General features: G+C 42.7%; 1 long non-coding RNA gene across 1 annotated transcript in view; it reads left to right on the top strand.

Annotated features, from left to right (window-relative positions):
* Nucleotides 1-725: 725 nt before the first annotated feature.
* LOC308059063 overlaps nucleotides 726-10,748 on the top strand; it is a 50,786-nt gene continuing 40,763 nt past the window's right edge. The window contains exon 1 of the long non-coding RNA XR_013926104.1: nucleotides 726-10,734. This is a non-coding gene — a long non-coding RNA (uncharacterized lncRNA). The remainder of the gene's footprint in view (nucleotides 10,735-10,748) is intronic.

Genomic DNA, 10,748 nt, shown 5'->3' with positions numbered 1-10,748 from the left:
ACACACTGTTCCCAACCATTGTGATTTCTTTCTTTAATGGTGAGAGTGGTATTTGCTGCTTTGCTTTCCCTCCTAATGCTCCCTTCCTACAAACACACTTAGCCTAAATACAATATTTCAGCATTTGTTTCAAGCCATGTAATAAAAGCTCAAACTACAACTAGTATTTATCCTTTCTTTTTCAGCCAATGCACCCAATAGATCCTTTTTAATCTCCCCTAATGTCTCTAATGTAATGAATCCCATATATAATGACATTATAATGGTTAGAAAGTGCTTAGGCAAGCCTTCCAAAAAGAAATAGACTTCAGACTTTTTAAACAAAAAGCCAAAACAACGGGTCCTGCACTTGGGTCACAACAACCCCACACAATGCTACAGTCTTGGGGCAGAGCGGCTGGAAAGCTGCCTGGGGGAAAAGGACCTGGGGGTGCTGGCTGACAGCCAGCTGAACATGAGCCAGCCGTGTGCCCAGGTGGCCAAGGAGGCCAATTGTGGCCAGCATAACCAGGGTAATGATCCTCCCCCTGTACTCGGCACTGGTGAGGCTGCACCTCAAATCCTGTGTTGAGTTTTGGGCCACTCACTGCAAAACAGACACTGAGATGCTGCAGCATGTCCAGAGAAGGGCAGATGAGGCTGGTGAAGGGTCTGGAGCACAAGGCTTATGAGGAGCAGCTGAGGGAACTGGGGTTGTTTAGCCTGCAGAAAAGGAGGCTCACTCTCTACAACTCCCTGAAAGGAGGTTGTAGGCTGGTGGGGGTTGGTCTCTTTTCCCAACTAACAAGTCATAGGACAAGAGCAAATGGCCACAAGTTATACCAGGGGAGGTTTAGATTGGATATTGGGAAAAAATTCTGCACCAAAATGGTTCTGAAGCATTGGAACAGGCTGCCCAGGGTGATGATTGAGTCACCATGCCTAGAGGTATTTAAAAGATGTGTAGATGTGGTGTTTAGGGGCATGGTTTAGTGGTAGATTGGCACTGCTAGGTTAATGGTTGGACTCTATGATCTTAAAGGTCTTTTACAACATCAACTATTCCATGAATGTATGAATACCAAGCCTCCTCCAATAAAAACAGCTTTTAATTAACTGCAGTGCTCAAGGCACTGCTTAATTATGAATTATGATTTCTAACATCTCAGCCCTAGTTTTGCATGAGGTCAGTCATAAATTTCCCCAAGTTTGCAGAAGAGCAGTCTAATGACCCCAAATGACACCTAGCACTTGGAAATGCAGTGCTGGTTGCACTTTAATAAAAAAACCTCTATTTTTTTATGATGATTTTAGCATAAGCCTCCAGGAGCAACAGGATACTAGGAGAGATTAACCATGCAGATGGCATTTTCTCCATGTGCCTCCAAGAAAAGGGTCTTTTGCATATTACATTTGCAGAATTCCTGCATAGCCAGTGAAAATCTTTCAGGCAATGTGTATTTGGCAACATCTGTAGCTCTCAAGATCTTGATTCTTTCTACTGTCCTGCAGGCATTTAATCAAGATGCCTAAAAGGGATGTGTAGTTCTCTTAACTGTCTTCTCTGGCTACTGGACGGTGATGAAAATCCAGAGAGCAATTCAGATCTCAGCTGGGCTCATTTGCTCTCTGGAGGTTCTTATGTCCTTGCTACCTACAAAGAGACTGCCACATGATTAACTCCTGTGTTAGGGGGTGGCAAATCCAATCCCAAAGACCACATTAATGCAATAAACAGTATTCTTTCCCCTTTATTTTATGAGACATTGAGGCACAGAGAGATGCTGTGACCTGACTCTTGTTATTAAGCAAAGAAAAAGAAGCATGTGTTTCCAAATCTCTCACCCCAATGCCTTCTGCTGGAATGTAAGACCTGCTATCATTTATTTACATACTGATACTGATTTTGGCAGCAGCTGAAATGAAACCATGTCCCAGACTGCTTTTATTTCTACTTTTTCAGACTGCCGCATCCCATCCTGGCCAGAATGGTCTGCAGCAACTTTTTCATCTCTGTGCAAAGCAACTGCATGCTTCCTTTCTTTCTCATCTCATAGCTGCCGTCTGAGTGGACATAAACCACTTTCAAGTTCCTCTCATTCATTCACTGATGAGCTGGAGACAGCTGCATTAACAGCACTGCCAATAAACAGCTCAGTTAGGGAGAAGAGTGGCTTTCAATTCTAAATACCGTAGACAGCTTGTAAGAATAACACACCTTCTAGCTAAAATTGTGTCCAGCACCCCATCTTCAGGGAAAGAAAACACGGCCTGGTATTGCCATGCATAGCTAAACACACTCTTTCCAGGTGTGCTCCGGGCCACAAAGTGTGGCTGGAGTTGAATAAAACCTTCCAGGTGTTTTATTTCAGGTGTTCCCGAAAGTCCATTTTGCATGAAGGAAACTGAAGCACATGTTCCAAGTTAAGCCTACGCCTAAGGGTTTTGCTGGAATGAGATTTTGGTGCTTAGAGCACTAAAGCAGTCTTTTGGCAATTCCCAAATCAGTTTTTGGTAAAAGCTTCCAGAAAATAAGCCAAACTAAAAAGCAAAGCAACAACCAAAAAAACCCCTCACTTCTCGTGCTTTGCCATACCACAAGGTCATAATCACCAAGGCAGTTTTCAGGGTTATACTAAAAGACAGAAAAGCAAATCAAGTGCCTGACATTCCCAAAATCCCCTTTTGGGAAGAACTGTTTGCAGAATCTGGACTCAAGGCAGAAGAAATTCAGCTATTCTGTCTTAAAATTGTGAATCTCTGAACAGTAAATGAAGGCACAAGCCATCCTGCTACGGCTAATCATGAGATTAAAGGTTGGAAGCTCAGCACTGTACACATGATTCTGCCTTGATGAGCCAGAAAAGGTGTGTAGAAATAGTTTAATAGCTTTTCTCTTTTACCCTGGCTAGACTGCAGGAAAAGACAAGGATGATCTCCACATACAATTTTTACAGAACGCAGAAAAATATAAACCCCTTAATAAAACCCTCATTACCTGATTAATTTCGAACTTTCCCGTATTACAGAAAATGAAGCTGTTCTCACAAAGGGACCTGCTGCCCATATGAGGTTAATGACCATAACCTGGCAGACAGTTCTTGGCCATGCTGGGTGGTGCTAAAGTTCCTCCAAGATCTTGATAGCATCATCTCTCCAACATGGGACATTAACTGTCGTTTTCCATCTGTCATGTCCCATTAAAAAAAAAAAAAACCAACAAAAAACCCAAACACCCAAAACAAACCACCACCACCCCTGAACCCCCCCAACCAGCACAATAATTCTATTTCCTGCCATATTACCTCTGCTCCTGCTGAGATCCTGTTCTTTGAAACACAAACTTGAGCTGATCATAAGGTATTAATTATGATCCTATAACTCTCCCCCCACATCAAAAATCCCCGCTTGAAGTAGACTACAGCATATTTAGCATATACCATTTCTTTTTTTGGGAGCAAAATGCTTGTCAGATGTAACTTAATCACCAATTTCCCATAGCTTGGTGTCAAGCGTTGCCACTCAATTTAATTTGCTTCCTGACAAAGAATGCCTTCCTGGGGATATCAATATGAAACATATTGCGAATCTCTGATTTGTGAAACCAGAGGAAAAAAATGGAACAAGAGTACGTTAAGGTGTTTAACTTGCTTTTGATTATACAGATGTAACTGCACTAGGAAGGTAGAAACCTCAAATGAGAAAGCAGACCAAAAAGAGAAAACAGCTAATACAGAAAAAGGAGGGATGCACTTAATGCCTCAGCAGCTTGACCTTTATAGCAGAATAACCACAAAGCACAATATCTAGCCTAAGGGAAGAAGTAACATAAGCCCCAAGCCACAACTCAATACTCTGACCAGAACCCTGATGGCTCTTATATGCTAGAAGGCAGAAAAGGCCATTACAGGTTATTCAAGAAGTCACCAAAATGTTTGTGTTTGACCTTGCCCTAGGGCTTACCTGCAGCTACAGAGCCTGAATATTTCTTTCTGTGTATTCTGTAACCTAGGAAAAAAATAGAACATATCATTGCTTCCATCAGTTTTATAATTGGCTGTAGCATTTCCTAGTAAAACCGTGTTATGGCCAGCTCACTCTGCACATCACTGCAAGCGGCAGCTGCACCGGCAGCCCCAGACACTGCTTCACGCAGAGAGGATGATGCATTCCTTCATGGGGAGAACACCGCAGCCTTGCCTTGAATTACACACTACAGCTAAAAGGCAAGTTTCTATTGGAATGGGTGACTGTTCCTTCCTCCGCATATACTGCTCAGGGACAAAAAGGGCACACTGGCCAAAAATAGGCTTTATCCAGCTAGGAGAAAGCCAACCAGAAAGCACCTGTTGAACATGAAGTAGAAACGTGGCCACTGAACGCTGGGAAATGAAGGTGATGTTTCACAGAGCAAGGGCTGATGCAAATGGCAACGCAGAGGGAAGCGGAGCCGTCCAAACTGAGTGCCCTGGCTGGGGAATTTGTGATCACTCATCAGCTCTGTGGGCCTCAGTAATACATTTATATCATAGGACAGAGGCAGGGAAGGGATTCAGGACCACAGGTTTTTAATGATTTCTTCTCTCCCAAGGCAGAATTACTAGTCCTATATTAGGGTCAGCTCCAACTAGCATTTTATGAAAGTCCATAAAGGTTGTTTCTGTGAAGACTAAATTAATGCCAATGTGCCAAGCCTGTAGCAGCTCTTACTAAAAAGCTTCAAGGAAGCAGTCCTAGAATTCAAGGACAGAGATCAGTAGCACCAAGAGAAGATCAATCAGTCAGTTCAACTACCCCTTTCCAGTTGCAATATGGTACAAAACATGCACGTGTACTGTAAGGAAGAAGAATTTTCTGTTCTACCACATTTGGTATGAAAACACCAGTTTGCAATCAAGCCGATGGGTACAGAGGATCTGAGCCCCATCATCTTGCAGCAGTCACGAAGCCTGGCCAGAAGACCGGGATGGTCCCACTGTGTAAGAGGGATACGTGGCTACACCCAGGGCGTGGAGTGGACAAACTAGAAAGAAGTTGAAGCACAATACTGATAATGTGTAACCTGCCACCAGCATGTTTGGGGACAGGACTCACTTTGATGGGTGTTGAGTATTCTGCTCCCTTTTCAGCAGTGTAGAAGAGTAGAACTTTTCAATAAAAAAATACATACAGTTGATGGTTGGGAAAGGTTCTGCTCACTTCCATGAGGGGAAGAGATCGAGTTAGCATCCAGGGGAGAGCACGTTCAGATATCTGCAGCTGTCCTGGGTCACTTTACCCAATGGCTACTTCTCAGTGGTGCAACTGGACATGCAGGGAAGTTTTCACAATGAGCTAGGTTCTTACCTCTAAATATCAGACACTGAGCCTCACCCAACTGATTAAGCTCCCACTAAACTCAATGGAGAAACAAGACAGGGACATCCTGCATCCTCAGATTGTTGCTACACTTCTATTATGATAGATCAGCACAATTTTCAAGGCACCAAATTGACTTACAAGCTTCAGTGTCAGGGGAAGGCATAACATCCCATATCTTACAAGGTGCTTTAGAAAGCATCTCTCAAATCATCAAATTTTGTCCTAGCTGGAGTCTGGCCAGCTCGATGTCCTCCATATGGCAGCAAGTCCAAGGGCAGAGCATCCTCTCCCAGCTAGCTGGTGAATGAATTTGCTCTGCAGAGAGAAAGTAACATTTATTTCCTGAGGTATTCTGGACGATCATTGCATTCCCATAATCCCAGCCCTCATACAATCATAGAGCTTTGCACAGAAATGAGAATAATGGATTAAACACTGGTCTGTCACCAGAATGTTTTGCTTTCACCTATTACTGCTTTGTTTTTTTACTGGAGAAAGGAAGCACCTTTACAACAAAACATCTGGAATAAGTAGAAAAGTTTCATGTGAATACCTTTTATTAATAGTTTCAAGTTTAATAGGAGTAAGATCTCTCAGAATTAAAGGCGCAGAATACTTCATTGGAGAGCAGGCTGAATAGCAGGACATGCATGATGAGATACAAAGCCCCAAGCCATTTAAAGTGAGAAGGTGTCTTATCACGATTATCAGGTTGGAGACGACAGGATGGGAATGAACAACACAGCTTAACTGGACACCATCTGTTACCACCCATGTTCTGTGAGTAAAAAGGCAACCTGAATTGTCAAGGTATTCCTAAACTAATGCACATATGGCTTTTGAATAGCCAGAGACAATATTTGAAAATAACCATTCTGAATATTGTCAACTATCGATTGCTCCTTTCCAGAAAGCAGTTTAGTGTCTGAAGACACACACCTGAATAAATATTTTAACTTGCTGAAATACAATTACAGTCACTTTACAGGGTGGAAGGGGACTTTCCTGGCCCTGTATAAAAAGCACATGAAAGTCTTCTATGAGCAAGATTTCAACAGTGTGCACTCAGCCACAGTGTCCTCCTCCTCATTTCTTTGAACTGAAACAGTATCCTCTCAGTGAACAAGTATCGCCATTTCATTGCAAGACTCACAATATTTATTCTATGAACCCTCAACTTTCTTGATTATCAGATAACCTCAGTTTTCTTTTTTAATCTCTTGTGTAACTAACTCAGAGAGCTGCAATTAAAACCTGGAACACACAAAGCAAGCCACTGTTAAAGGATCAGAAGCTATCAAAGAAGAAATAGGCTTTAGGATTCACTTTTACTACTTGAGAGGTTGAATTTGGCAATATAAATTGCCCTTTCCTTCCCACAGTAATTCTTGTTTTTGTATCAGAAGCAGAATAGAATAAAATATCATGACAGCCCCTCTACATTGCTAGGAACATTAATTTGAGATCCAGCCTTGGTTTAGGACTAGCCTTGGTTGTACCTCTTCACTGAATCATTGTTTACTTGAATGTTCCTGAAACTCCTGCACTGTTTTCTGTCTCTTCTTCCATGAGATGCAATTTGACCATGAACACAGTCCATTGATATTTAAAAGATCCATATCTCTCTCCTCATCATTTATTACCCGTTGTGTGAAATAATATATTATTTGCTCTGTGAAGTAATGAATCCTTCACACTCCTGTATCAATAAGACAAGTGCCTTGGTAATAGTTCTGTTCCCTAAATTTCATAGTACCAGAGCCCATCTTTTATTCCTCTTCACATAAATCAGCCAGCCGATGACCGCACACACACTGCGGAGTGACCAACCGTTGTGCGTCACCATCACCTCTCTGAAAGCTGCCTGCTGCTTGAATCAGCCCTCAGTGTTAGCTCTAATAAAACAAAATTAAAATCTACTGCCACATTTAGCCATAGAAACGATACAGACAGCTCTCCACTACCCTTCGCTTCATCAAGGCAAATTTCAGCTATCAAAGCAGCGCCAAGATACCTTCGTTCAACACTCACTACTCCAACTCTTCTAAATACTACAAGACCCTAACAATTTACATAGATGTCTCTCAAAATCCCTGCCGCGGGTTCAAAAGCCTTGTAAAGAGCAGTTTGTCCTTGGGTCTCTTCTGTCCTGGGGTGGGCTCTGGTGGGATCAGCTCTGCGTGGGCACAGTAACTGCCCTCAGCTCACATTGCACAGAAGTCCCCTCCCAGAAAAGCCCTTGCTAGTGCTGTAGGATAGGGGGTCCAGCGGCTGCTACAATTTAAACATTTTAACGGTGTGTGTTTTTTTTTTAATTGGCTCAGAAAGGCATAAACAGTCTGCAGGAACATATTTCAGGGTAAAGTTAGCAAAGCCTTTGGCAAACCAGCCAACAAGGGAGGAGCACAGTATGGTGTATTTGAATTGAGGGGGATAAGGCACTAGGTGAGGGCATCAAACACCTGTTTTACATTTCAGTCCTGTCCTCTACACGACAGGGTGCAGGGAACAACGTTTGCCCCTGCTCGCCTATACGGCTTGGGGTTGCCAAGCTGGCTCCTCGTGCATCTCTGCTCTATTCCCACAACAAACAGGGGTTGTTTGGGGACTGAGAGGAAGAGGGGGCAGATTCCTACCTCAAAACAGTCAAGGGCAGTTGTCACACCCAAGGGAGTGTAATGGAACATAATCCATTTCTCCTTCAATATTTTGGGACAAAGGAGTCAAGAACAAAAAAGAAGATACCACCCCTGTTAATGCACGCTTCAAAGATAGCTGTAAGCTGCATGTGCATCTACAGAGGATAAACTAGACCTGCAATCTCTTCTAAGCAGTAGCAAGTCCCTAGGGAGCTATTTCTTTTGTACTGTAACTAGATATCTGTTGGGGGAGCCACTCCTTCATGCCTAAATGTTTTTGTAGTATTATCTTGCAATCTTGCAATGCACCAAGGCTGCATTATTATTGTTCCTGAATTCTTTCTTCCTTCTTCTGGAATATTCCTCTGGGCAAGCTGTGGCTTACTATGGGCATTTACAGAAGATAGAGGCAGGAGCAGATAAAAATCCAGTTAACTTAACAGGCAGTAAAGTGTAGCATTGAAAAACAAGCCTTAAGGAATGCAATAGTTAAGTCAGCAGGAAAAAAATAGTTTTCTGTAGCAATTTAGGACGTTCATAAAAGACAAAGGAGTCTAATAGTGCGCAGCAATGGAGAAGGGTGTAAAAGCAAGGCATCTCCGAGTCCTGCAAATGGTCTCATCCATTAGCAGGCTGGACTTTGTGTTCGTAGGTGGGGTCAGTGCATGCATACAGCCTTCCAAGGAAGTCAATACCCAACTTCACACACTAACTAGTTAGGCACCCAGTAGCTGACACTGTTAGAACAGGATCATCCCACCATCTTCCTGACACCACTTCTGCTCCACAGATCCAAGCAGAAAAGGAGAAGAGACCTAGCTCCACTCGTTCCTAATCAAATTGCACCTGGGAGGGAACCGGCTCCGCAGTCAACAAACCAGCTGAGGAACACAGACCAGAAACTGGAGCTTGCTGTCCATCAAGCTGTGAGCCCGTGACATCTGCCATGTTGTGGATAATTACAGTTTCATCTGAATCTGGCTTCAACTTACTACTTGAGCAGTAAGCAAGCAGATTAGTTCATCAGTGACAGCATTTTGTAAAGCCTCCAGCTTTATTTGTGCAAGGATTTGTATTGCAAAAGAGGGTGACGTGGACATACTGAGACACCTTGAAAGCAGTGTGGGTAGGCCTGGCAGTGACATGGGCTTCAGCAAGACCTCTCAGACACCCTTTACAGTGAATGAAGCCCATATTGCTAGTTAAAAACTTATTTTGACATAGGTATATACGCCCTGCAATCCAACACCTGTACTTCAATGTAAACCAAACAGCAGAAAATTCCCATTTAGCTCCTGGTCTGTCGCTGACAAGTTGAGTGACCTTTAAAAAGTCACACCATTTTCCTACCTCTCCATTTGAACTGTAGAGCATGGACAGGGGATGCAGTCTGCTATAATGGGACCTTGATCTTGACTGGGATTTCTGGTGGCTCAATAATCCCAATAATAAACATTTCAGAGGTGGAATTACCAAGAGTCATCCTCAGACCCTTTTTGCATTGCATATGTATATATTCTAATTTAGGGGTGCCTACGTATTAACTGTAGGTGAAGGCATCACCCTTATGCTTTTATTACCCAAAGTCTAAAGACACTGCACATCCCAAAAGCCACCTCATAGGATGAAAGAAGCTGAAATACAGAAGCTGGTAGAATGCCTTTAGCGATAAATCTGCATGGTTAAAACTGGTCTCTCTTTCCTCCAGTCCATTCAAATTGGCTTTTATCTACATACTGAGAAACCCTACTCCATACACAGTATGAGGTAAAACATCCATTGGTAGGCATCTGGAGCCTCCAGGGGAATTGATAACTGGAATAATTGGCATATTACCACCAGAGACTAAGAAAAGTCACCTTCCAGCTACAATGGGTTGCTTCTGACAAAAATCAACCGAGGCGCACAATGTCGTTGTTGTTCATTAGGTTTCCGTTAATGATAAAATTTCAGATTTCAATATTTAATACACCTCAGAGATCACAGTGCATAATTTAATGTGCAAGCAGATAATTTGCTGATCAAGGTACATGTTTCACATTAAGACAAATTGTTGCACACTTTGCTGATTAACGGAATCACATGCACAAAGTATACTACTATCTTCTATCAGTGAAGCAGTCTTCTCTGGAGCTAGTGCCTCATAGTAGACAGCTAAACCCTGTCCACCTCAGCTCTTTTACATGCAGCATAAAAGCTGTATCATCCATACTTGAACTGTTTTCTATCCTGGCAAACTGGTTCCTTAAACGTACATCATTTCAGGACACCCTTGGTAATAGTAAAGTAAGCCCATGTGTTAAGGCTGCTGTGCCACATGCCTCCCAGTATTATATCTTTTCTTGCTCTTTATGTGCCTGCCCCTGAATTCACTCCTTGCCTGGCATCTTAAGCATGGAGAGCAGCTCTGTGGGCTGCAACTATGTCTTGGGGGTTTCTACACTTTCATAGCCAAGCAAGAAATCACCTGGATGAACAATAGGTACAAACTGCTTATAAGCAGGTATGCTCAAAGCTTTGTGGAAACAAACAAGGTCATCACTGTGAGCTTTGACTAGGACAGAATTCCAGGCTAAAACCAGAGACAGATAAAGGGGGGAAATACTTTTTTTTTTTTTTTTTTTTTTTTCATTCAGCAATTCAAAAGCCTCACTTTGCTCCAGGGAGCAGCAAGACCCAGGTGCCAAACCTTACAAAGAATCAGGAAACAGAAGGGTCACTTTTTACCTTCCTGCTCTGTTAAATCAAACCTGGGGTTTTTTTAGTTTG

The sequence above is a fragment of the Falco punctatus genome (genome assembly GCF_963210335.1).
Source record: "Falco punctatus genome assembly, chromosome: 1".
Classification (NCBI taxonomy): Eukaryota; Metazoa; Chordata; class Aves; order Falconiformes; family Falconidae; genus Falco; species Falco punctatus.
This window is presented reverse-complemented; position numbering and strand designations above follow the sequence as displayed.